Genomic DNA, 9,964 nt, shown 5'->3' with positions numbered 1-9,964 from the left:
GTAATATTTCCTTTTAAGTGATGGAGTATGGGCCCAAGTCGAGACCTTTGCCCCTTGCCCCAAAAAGAATTTGGCTCCCATTTGTCTATGGCCCCAGAGGGCCCTTAAACTTTTCTTACTCTGGAAACTAATGGTTCCCTATCTACTCCCCTTAGGTCCCTTTGAAAGCCTAGCCCCACCTTTTGATCTTATTCAGATGCCTTTCAAACTTCTTTCTTCCAGTTCCCTTCATTATGTATTTCCATTGTCCATTCAATCTCTTAGACATTTCAATCAGAATTCTCCCTAAGCCATCTAGATCCTTTTCCCAGCCCCTCCTCTGGTCACCCAAAGTTACCCTAATGTATATAAGATCTACCCTGGCCCCCATTTAAATGCTGGGACTTTCTCATGCCAGGCTATCTTTACAGGCATCACTAATGTTCAGATTCCTTAAGAGTCTGGCCTGTATGGTTTATCTCTAATAAACTTTTTCTCAGGCTGAAAGAAGATTTGGGTTGAATTCATTCAAACAGGGCCCGTGTATTGTGATCTTGGGGTCCCAGTACCCCTAAACCTCTAGACCTCATCATAAGTACTGTAACTTAAGAAATGAGAACTTCCAAGTTTTGTCTATATTTAAAGGAAAGTTTTAGCTGGGATTATTTGGCTCCCACTTAGGAAGTTTAGAGTTGTTAACTAAGCTATTTGGAGTTATTGTTTAAGTGAAGTACTGGTAAAAATATTTTTGGTGTGTGTGAAAAGAAATTTGATAATTATGCAAAAAATTTTTTTTGTAAAACTTCACAATTCTTATCAAACTTGTGCTGGAGTTTTGTGTTGTGGAACTCTTACTGAATAAGTGGCTCATTCAGACACCTTTTTGACTAGAGAATTTAAGTAAATAGGAATTTTATAATAATTAGGGAATTGTGAGCTGTTTTTAAGAAAGGGATATAATTTTATGAAGAAAAGTTTTGATGAAATCTTTGATAGTCCTTTAGAGGGCCAACTAAATTTCTATTTGTAAGAAAATTATGTCCAAACCCACTATGAACTTAAGAGTTTCATTTCTGGGTTTGTTATGTCTTTGGATTGGATTTAACTGGGTGCATTTAGAGAAATAGTCTCAATGGAAGCAACATCACAGATCTAAGGCTAGTGATTAATACTAAAGCATCTAAATTTCTGTAATAAGCTGTAAGTAGCAAGAGTTAAAATTACTGATTGAACTTATATGTATAAGATTCAAGTCCTGAAAGTGTCTCATTCTTTCAGATTAAGAATAGTTAGAGAGGGATAAATAAACTGGAGAAATAGAAAGGGAAATCTAGGGTAGTGATTTTATTCAGGATGTTATTAGGAAGCAGAACATGTGTAGGAAGTTATGCAAACTACTTAGATCTCACTAATTAATGTGAAACTATAGTCCTGATGAGGAGAATTTGTTATCCAAGACCTTGGGGACTGCTAATGAACTATTATTCTGAGTCTAACTCCAGGTATGGTTAACAAGGAACTGATTGCGCTACTGACCCCTGATGTCAGCAACCGCAAAGAGGTTTGTGAGCTGCATCTATGAGCTGCATGAGGGTGAGGGTGAGGGTGAGGGTGTTCTCAGGGGCAGCTAGGTGGTGCAGTGGATAGAGCACCGGCCCTGAAGTCAGGAGGACCTGAGTTCAAATCCAGCTTCAGACCAAACACTTGACACTTACTGTGTAACTCTGGGCAAGTCACTTAACCTCAATTGCCTAAAAAGAAAGTAAGAAAGAAAGAAAGAGGTTGTTGTCATTAGAAGGTCGGCAGACTACATCATTAGTGAAGTTGTGACCTGATCCAGCCATTCTGGAGAGCAATTTGGAACTAAGCCCAAAGGGCTATAAAATTGTGCATACCCTTGGACCCAGCAATAGCACTTCTAGGTCTGTATCCCAGAAAGATCATACAAATGGGAAAATGACCCACATGTACAAAAATATTTATTGCAGCTCTTTTTGTGGTGGCAAAGAACTGGAAATTGAAGAGATGCCCATCAGTTGGAGAATGGCTGAACAAGTTGTGGTATATGAATGTAATGGAATACTATCATGCTATAAGAAATGATGAGCTGGAAGACTTCAGAAAAACATGGAAAGACTTGTATGGACTGATGCTGATTGAAATGAGCAGAGCCAGGAGAACATTATACACAGCAACAGCCACATTGTGTGATGACTGGCTTTGACAGACTTAGCTCTTCTCAGCAGTGCAAGGATCTAAGACACCTCCGAAAGTCTCATAATAGAAAATGCTGTCCACATCCAGAGAAAGAACCATGAAGTTTTGAATGCAGATCCAAGCACACTATTTGCTCTCCTTTTCCTTTGTTGTTTTGTTTTATTTCTTTTTCATGGTTCCTTCCATTAGTTCTAATTCTTCTATACATCATGACTAATGTGAAAATATGTTTAACATGAATGTATAAGTGGAGCCTTTATCAGGTTACATGCCATCTTGGGGAGTGAGGAGGGGTGGGAGGGAGAGGAATTTTAAAACTCAAAATCTTATGGAAGTGAATGTTGAAAACTTAAAATAAAGATTTTTTTTAAAGTGGAGTTCTTTTGATCAGGATAAAATAAATTACCTTAAGAAATGTCTTGATGAAGCTGAGAAGATGGGATGCTTTTAATAAATGGCTACTCAAAACCACCAAAGAGAAGCCTCTTGTAATTTGGATTCCTTTAAGGAAACCTTCAATTCAATTAAAAAAGAATGGGGAAAGGTCAGAAGAAAAGATCTGTGCCCTCCACAATGATAGAATTGTATTGCTCAATTCAAACAGGAAATCAGATTTGTGTGCATGGTCAGATTAAATAACCCAGCCCTAAGAAAATCACTTATTTCTGATTGCTTACTATCTCAGGGAGGTGGGGTAGGTATAGAATTTGGAACTCAAAATGTTAAATAAAAATGTTTTTAAAATTACTAACAAATTAGAATAGGCCAAATGCAAAAGGAGGTGCAAAAGTTCACTAAAGAAAATAATTCCTTCAGAATTTGAATTGAGCAAATGAAAGCTAATAGCTTTATGAGAAATAAAGAAATAAAAACAAAACCAAAAGGATGAAAAAATAGAAGATGACGTGAAATATCTCACTGGAAAAACAACTGACCTGGAAAATAGATCCAGGAGATAGAATTTTAAAACTATTGGACTAACTGAAAGCCATGATCAAAAGAAAAAAGAGCCTGGACATCATCTTTCAAGAAATTACCAAGGAAAACTGCCCTGATATTCTAGGACCAGAGAGCAAAATAGAAATGGAGAGAATCCACTGATCACCTCCTGAAAGAGATCCTAAAACAAAAACTCCCAGGAATATCATGGCCAAATTCTAGAGCTCCCTGGTCAAGGAGAAAATATTGCAAGTAGCCAGAAGGAAAAAATCCAAGTATTGCAGAACCATAGTCTAGATAATACAAGATTTAGCTTCTACATTAAAGCATTGGAGGGCTTGGAATATGATATTCTGGAGGACAAAGGAGCTAGGATTACAACCAAGAATCACCTGCCCAGCAAAACTAAGTATAACTTCTTGGGGGGGAGGGGAAAAATAGACATTCAATCAAATAGATGACTTTCAAGCACTCGTGATGAAAAGTCCAGAGCTGAACTGAATATTTGACTTTCAAATACAAGACTCAAGAGAAGCAATAAAAAGGTAAACAGGAAAGGGAAATCAAAAAGGACTTAATAAGGTTGACCTCCTTACATTTCTACATGGGAAGATGATACCTATAACTCATAAAAACTTTCTCATTATTAGGGCAGTTAGAAGGAATATATATAGAGAGAGGGCACAGGTGTGAGTTGAATATGAAGTGATGATATCTAAAAAAATAAAACTAAGAGGTGAGAGAGGAATGTACTGGGAGAAAGACAAAGAGGGTAAATTATCTGACATAAAAGAGGTGAGAAAAAGCTTTTATGGTGGAGGGGAAGAAGGGTGAAATGAGGGGGAGGGAGTGGAGTTTATTCTCATTAGAGTTGGCTCAAAGAGGGAATAACATACATACTCAATTGGGCATAGAGATAAATCTTACCCTACAGGAAAATGGTAGGGGAAGGAAATAAGAGAAGGGGGGTGATAGAAGGAAGAGTAGATTGGAAGAGGAGTAGTCAGAAGCAAAACACATTTGAGGAGGGACAGTGAAAGGAGAGAGAAGGAATAAGATGGAGGGAAATATAGTTAGCAATAGTAACTGAAAAAGAATTTGAAGCAAGTTTCTCTGATAAGGATCTCATTTCTCAAACACATAGAGAACTGAGTCAAATTTAGAAAAATTAAGAGCTATTCCCCAATTGATAAATGATCAAAAGGTATGATAAGTTTTCAGATGAAGTAAGCAAAGCTATCTACAGCTATATGAAAAAATACTCTAACTCACTATTGATTGGAGAAATGTCAATTAAAACAATTCTGAAAGCACTACCTTCATAACCTAGGACAGAAAAGGAAAAAGTTGGAGGGCATTTGGGGCAAATGAGACATTAATGCACTACTGGTGGAGTTGTGAACTGATCCAACCATTTTGTAGAGCAAATTGGAACTATACCCAAAAGGCAACCAAACTGTGCATACCCTTTGATCTAGCAATACCACTACTAGGTCTGTACCCCAAAGAGATCATAAAAAAGGGAAAAGGACCCACATGTGCAAAAATAATAGCAGCCCTTTTCATGGTGGCAAAATATTGGCAATTGAGGGGATGCTCATCAATTGTGGAATGGCTGAACAAACTGGTAGAGAATGGAATGTGGAATGGAATACTGTTGTGCAATAAGAAAGGATGAACAGGTAGATTTAAGAAAAAACCTAGAAAGACTTGTATGAACTGATGCAATGTGAAATGAGCAGAACCAGGAAAACACCGTACACAATACTGGCAACATTATGTGATGATCAACTATGAATGACTCAGCTCTTCTCAGCAACACAATGATCCAAGACAACTCTGAAGGACTTATCACAAAAAACGCTATCCCCCAACAAGAACTGATGGTGTCTGAATACAGATTGAAGCATACGTCTTTCTTTACTTTCTTAATTTTTCTTGAGGTTTGTTTTGGCTTGGTTTTGGTCTGTTTTTTTTTCACAACATGACTAATATGGAAACGTTCTACATGACTACACGTGTATTTTGAATTGCTTGCCCACCCCAGCCTTGGGCAATCAAACAAAAGATCTACCTCTCCCCCCAAGTCTGAGTAGAACTCAATGGGCCTCCCCAGTTGGGTGGGGTCTGAACAAGACTGAGCACAAAGTTCAAGCCAGTCTCAGCATCAGCCCTATTCTTTTTTTCTTTTTTTAAAAAATTTTTAAAACTTTATTAATTTATTTTTATTTATCAACAATCACTTCCATAAGCTTTTGAGTTTTAAATTTTTCTCCCCCTCCCTCCCCACCTCCTTTCCCAGGACTAAGCGCAATCTGATATAGGCTATACATCTACATTCCTATTAAACATATTTTCACATTAGTCATGTTGTAAGTAAGAATTAGAACCAATAGGAGGAACCACCAGAAAGAGGAAACAAAACAAAACAGAAGAAAAAAAATGGCAAATAGTATGCTTCAATCTGTATTCAAACTCCATAGTTCTTTCTTTTTTATGGATAGTATTTTCCATTACAAGGTCTTTGGAGATGTCTTAGATCTTCCTTTACTGAGAAGGGCTAAGTCATCTCGCAACGTGGCTATTAACGTTCTCCTGGTTCTGCTCACGTCGCTCAGCATCAGACCATGCAAGTCTTTCCAGGATTTTCTGAAGTCTGCCTGCTCATCATTCTTATAGCAGAATAGTATTCCATTACATTCATATACCACAACTTGCTCAGCCATTCCCCATTTCATGGACATCTTCTCTATTTCCAATCCTTGGCCACCACAAAAACAGCTGCTATGAATATTTTTGTACATGTGGGTCCTTTTCCCATTTGTATGATCTCTTTGGGATATAGCCCTAGAAGTGCTATGGCTGGGTGAAAGGGTAGGCACATTTTTATAGCCCTTTGGGCATAGTTCCAAATTGCTCTCCAGAATGGTTGGATCAGTTTGCAACTCCACCAACAATGCATCAGTGTTCCGAACATCTTCTCCAACATTTATCATTTTCCTGTTTTGTCACATTGGCCAATCTGATAGGTGTGATGTGGTACCTCAGAGTTGTTTTGATTTCCATTTCTCTAATTAATAGTGATTTAGATCATTTTTTATATGACTATAGATAGCTTTAATTTCTTCATCTGAGAACTGCCTGTCCATATCATTTGACCATTCATCAACTGGGGAATGACTTGTATCCTTATAAATTTGACTTAATTTTCTATATATTTTAGAAATGAGGCCCTTATCAGAGACATTGCTTGTAAAAATTCTTTCCCAATTTTCTACTTTCCTCCTAATCTTGATTGTATTGGCTTTGTGGAAAAACCTTTCAATGTAATGTAATCAAATTATCGCATTTTGCTTTTCTTAATGTTCTCTGTCTCCTGTTTGGTCATGAATTCTTCTGTTCTCCACAGATCTGATAGGTAAACTATTCCTTGCTCTCTCAGTTTGCTTACAGTATCAGCCTTTATATATCAAGAACCCATTTTGACTTTATTTTGGTATATGGTATGAGATTTGGGTCTATGCCTAGTTTCTGCCATACTCTTTTCCAGTTTTCCCAGCAGTTTTTGTCAAATAGTGAGTTCTTATCCCAGAAGCTGGAGTCTTTGGGTTTATCAAATACTAGATTACTATAGTCATTGACTACTGTGTCTTGCATACCTAACCTATTCCACTGATCCACCACTCTATTTCTTAGCCAATACCAAGTAGTTTTGATGATTGCTGCTTTATAACACAATTTAAGACCTAGAAAGGCTAGGCCACCTTCTGCTGCATTTCTTTTCATTAGTTCCCTTGATATTCTGGACCTTTTGTTCTTCCAGATGAAATTTGTTATTATTTTTTCTAGCTCTATAAAATAATTTTTTGGTAGTTTGGTATGGCGCTGAATAAGTAAATTAGCTTAGGTAGAATTGTCATTTTTATTACATTAGCTCAGCCTACTTATGAGCAACTGATGTCTTTCCAATTATTTAGATCTGGAAGTGATTGTTGATAAATCAAAATAAATTAATAAAAAAAGAATAATGAGGATCAAGAAATGGCCATCGAATTTAGCAATTTCAAGATTATTGGCAATTTTAGAGAAAGAAGTGCCAGTTGAACAATGAAGTTGTTCTGGGAGCCAGACTTCAGAGAGTTCCAAAGAAAGCAAGGGAAAGCAGTTGGAGACACCAGTTGTAAATGACCATCTCTAGCTAGTTAGCTCTGAAATGGAGAAAAGACATTGGAAAACATCACAGGGGAACGCATGGACCATTGAGGGTGTTTTGAGAGAAATGGTTTTATTTGTGACAACAGGAGAGGAGTCATTAGTGTGGGAGAGAGTGAAAATGACTGAAAAAATGGAGATAATAAAGGAAGAATACATCAGGGTAGATGACGGATGAAATGGGATCATTTGTGCACATAAAGGGATTTGTTTTAGGAAGCAAAAAAATGACCTTTTCATCAGATACTGGGGCCAAAAAGAAAAGAAGGCACCTGATTTATGTGAGATAAGCAGAATAAGATAGCTCTTGACCAATGTCCAGTTTTTTCAATGAAATAAGAGGCCAAGATCTTAAGAAGGCATGGATGTGTGGAAGGGCAGAGAATAAGTCATAAGGGAGGACTGGGGATGAATGAAAAGATTTGGAAAAGCTGCTGCGGTGAGCGGCCTGGGGAGTCAGCCAGGGAGAAGTCAAACCATCGCCTTGCCATGGTTAGGGTCCAGCTGAGATTTTGTAGCCTAGGTTTGTCATGGACCCAGGAGGTCTGGTTTCATGATTTCCTCTCTCATGCAGCAGCACATGAGTAGGAGTGAAGGGTGCTGCCTTACTTGGAAGTAATCCGAGGCTAAGCTTTGCATAAATCATCAGCCCAAGTCCCTTTGCTGACCTCTATGGCTCAATCACCGTCCCATTCTTGAAGAATCATTGACCATGTTAGTGTAGGTGATGACCATCTCCATTTAGAGAGCTGGTAGGTAGAGCCTTGAAGGTGTCCCATGTCATGAGACGCTTCAGGAGTCTAGAAAGAAGCCTTTGTGATCTTCAGTGTTGGGTCTGGTCAGGTACCATCAGAGTTAGAACCTAACAAAGGTGATCACTTAGAGGTGATGGGATGCAAGAAAGAGAGAGAACCATGACTGACACCAGAACATGCATTGGACAACTAGGAGAGAGGCCAGAATGCAGGGACTGAGGTAGAGCCTGGAGCCTGCTGTCAGCCCTGGGCCCAGTCAGGCAATCAATAAAGATCGATGAAGCACCTTGTGTTTTAAGTACTGTGCTAAGCTCTGAGGGTACAAGGAAGGGCAAAAGAAAGTCTCTGCTGTTAGGGAGCTCACAGTCTACTATAAAAACAGAGACAGTTTGAAAAGAAGAAACAGAAAATGAACCTGACTCTTAGCTGATATACTTGGACAGGGATTGTCTTGGAGTGGAAATACATTTAGTTCAACAGGGAAATAAGGGAATACAAGAAGTGAAAATAACAGTTTAAGGAGGGCAGAATTAGGGAGGAAATAGTCAAAATAAAAGTAATAGCTAGATTTATATAGCATCTACTCTGTGCCATGCACTTTATAAATATTATGTCATTTGATACTTCATAAGAACCTACGAGTTAGCTGCTATTATTATGCCCATTTTACAGATGAAGAAACTGAGGCAAACAGCAGTGTTGGGACATGCCTAGCATCACAGTACTTGAAAGTTTCTGAGGTGGGATTGGAACTCAGGTCTTCCTAACTTGAGGCCCAATGTTCTGGCCACTGTACCATCACCTGTATTCTGATTTTTAAACAATACCACAGAAATACTTACACACATATGAGGTAGAAAATGGGAGGTGAACTGGACATGCTCTCTCCCTGGGGGATGAAACTTTTTTTTTCTTTTTAGCTCCCTAACCCATTGTGTGGGACAAGTGAAAGTTTCTCATGTGAAATGTAAGCTATGCTCCAAAAGGCTTCAGCATGAGCTGGGCCTAAGTTTCCCTTTTGTTTTTTGGGGGAATGGGGGCTGGGCACCAGCTGCCCACCCCCTCCCTTGTTTTGTAACCACCCCCTCTTTTGTTTTGTGCCTTAACTTTACCAAAGAAGGCAATCCTCTAGTTCCCAAGGGCGTTTTGAGTAAAATGTATCTCTTGGGTTCTAAATACACACTGTGAGGTCTCTTGTCTCAGCCAATGAGGATAAAGACATTGAGACAAACAGGTGGGGAGGGGGGCTTTGGGGAGTGGTTTGCCTAAGACTATACAACTGCTTGCTGCTGTTTGTGCTGGGCCCCTTTACTCCAGTCCGCCCTGGGTAGGTGACACCCAGCTCTCACGGGAGACTTGCTAGAGTAAAACTTCCTCTTCTCCCTGGAGAAACCTCTGAGTTTTTATTTGAGTAAGTGGTGCAAATCCCACTCACTCATCAACAAAACAAGTTACTAGTTACTATATAAAATAATTGTTTTTCTATTAGCTCATGACAAGTAGTACGTTAAATGATAAATGTACTTGAAGGTGAACTGCATATATTACTTTGTTTATTTTTAAACAACACTGACGTGTAAAACAACCTTTGTAAGGCTAGAATTTCTTCAGAAATAACTTTCCTTTTTCTACCACTGGCAAACTGGCTACACTCTGACTGAAACCCTCTTAAATGACTCACCCATGTTGAGAAGTGGCCAGATAGACTAATAAGGTAAGTGCAGGCTAAGTTCCAATCAGAAAGCAACCTTAGCATTTGCAATAACTGGCATATTTTATAGAGTTGTGGCGGTTCATGCTGGCATCATGATGGCCTCTACTATGCAAGCCTAGCAACCACGGTTTTCAAAGAGCCTGTTGTC

General features: G+C 38.7%; 1 protein-coding gene across 4 annotated transcripts in view; it reads right to left on the bottom strand.

Moving 5' to 3' along the window:
• The window catches only part of PFN4 (profilin family member 4), a 56,735-nt gene that overhangs the window by 30,003 nt on the left and 16,768 nt on the right, over window positions 1–9,964 (bottom strand). The window lies entirely within an intron of this gene.

Source organism: Phascolarctos cinereus, unplaced genomic scaffold (assembly GCF_003287225.1).
Source record: "Phascolarctos cinereus isolate Bilbo 61053 unplaced genomic scaffold, phaCin_HiC Scaffold_2;HRSCAF=192, whole genome shotgun sequence".
NCBI classification, from domain to species: domain Eukaryota; kingdom Metazoa; phylum Chordata; class Mammalia; order Diprotodontia; family Phascolarctidae; genus Phascolarctos; species Phascolarctos cinereus.
Note: the sequence above shows the minus strand (reverse complement) of the source record. Positions and strands in the feature narration are given on the sequence as shown.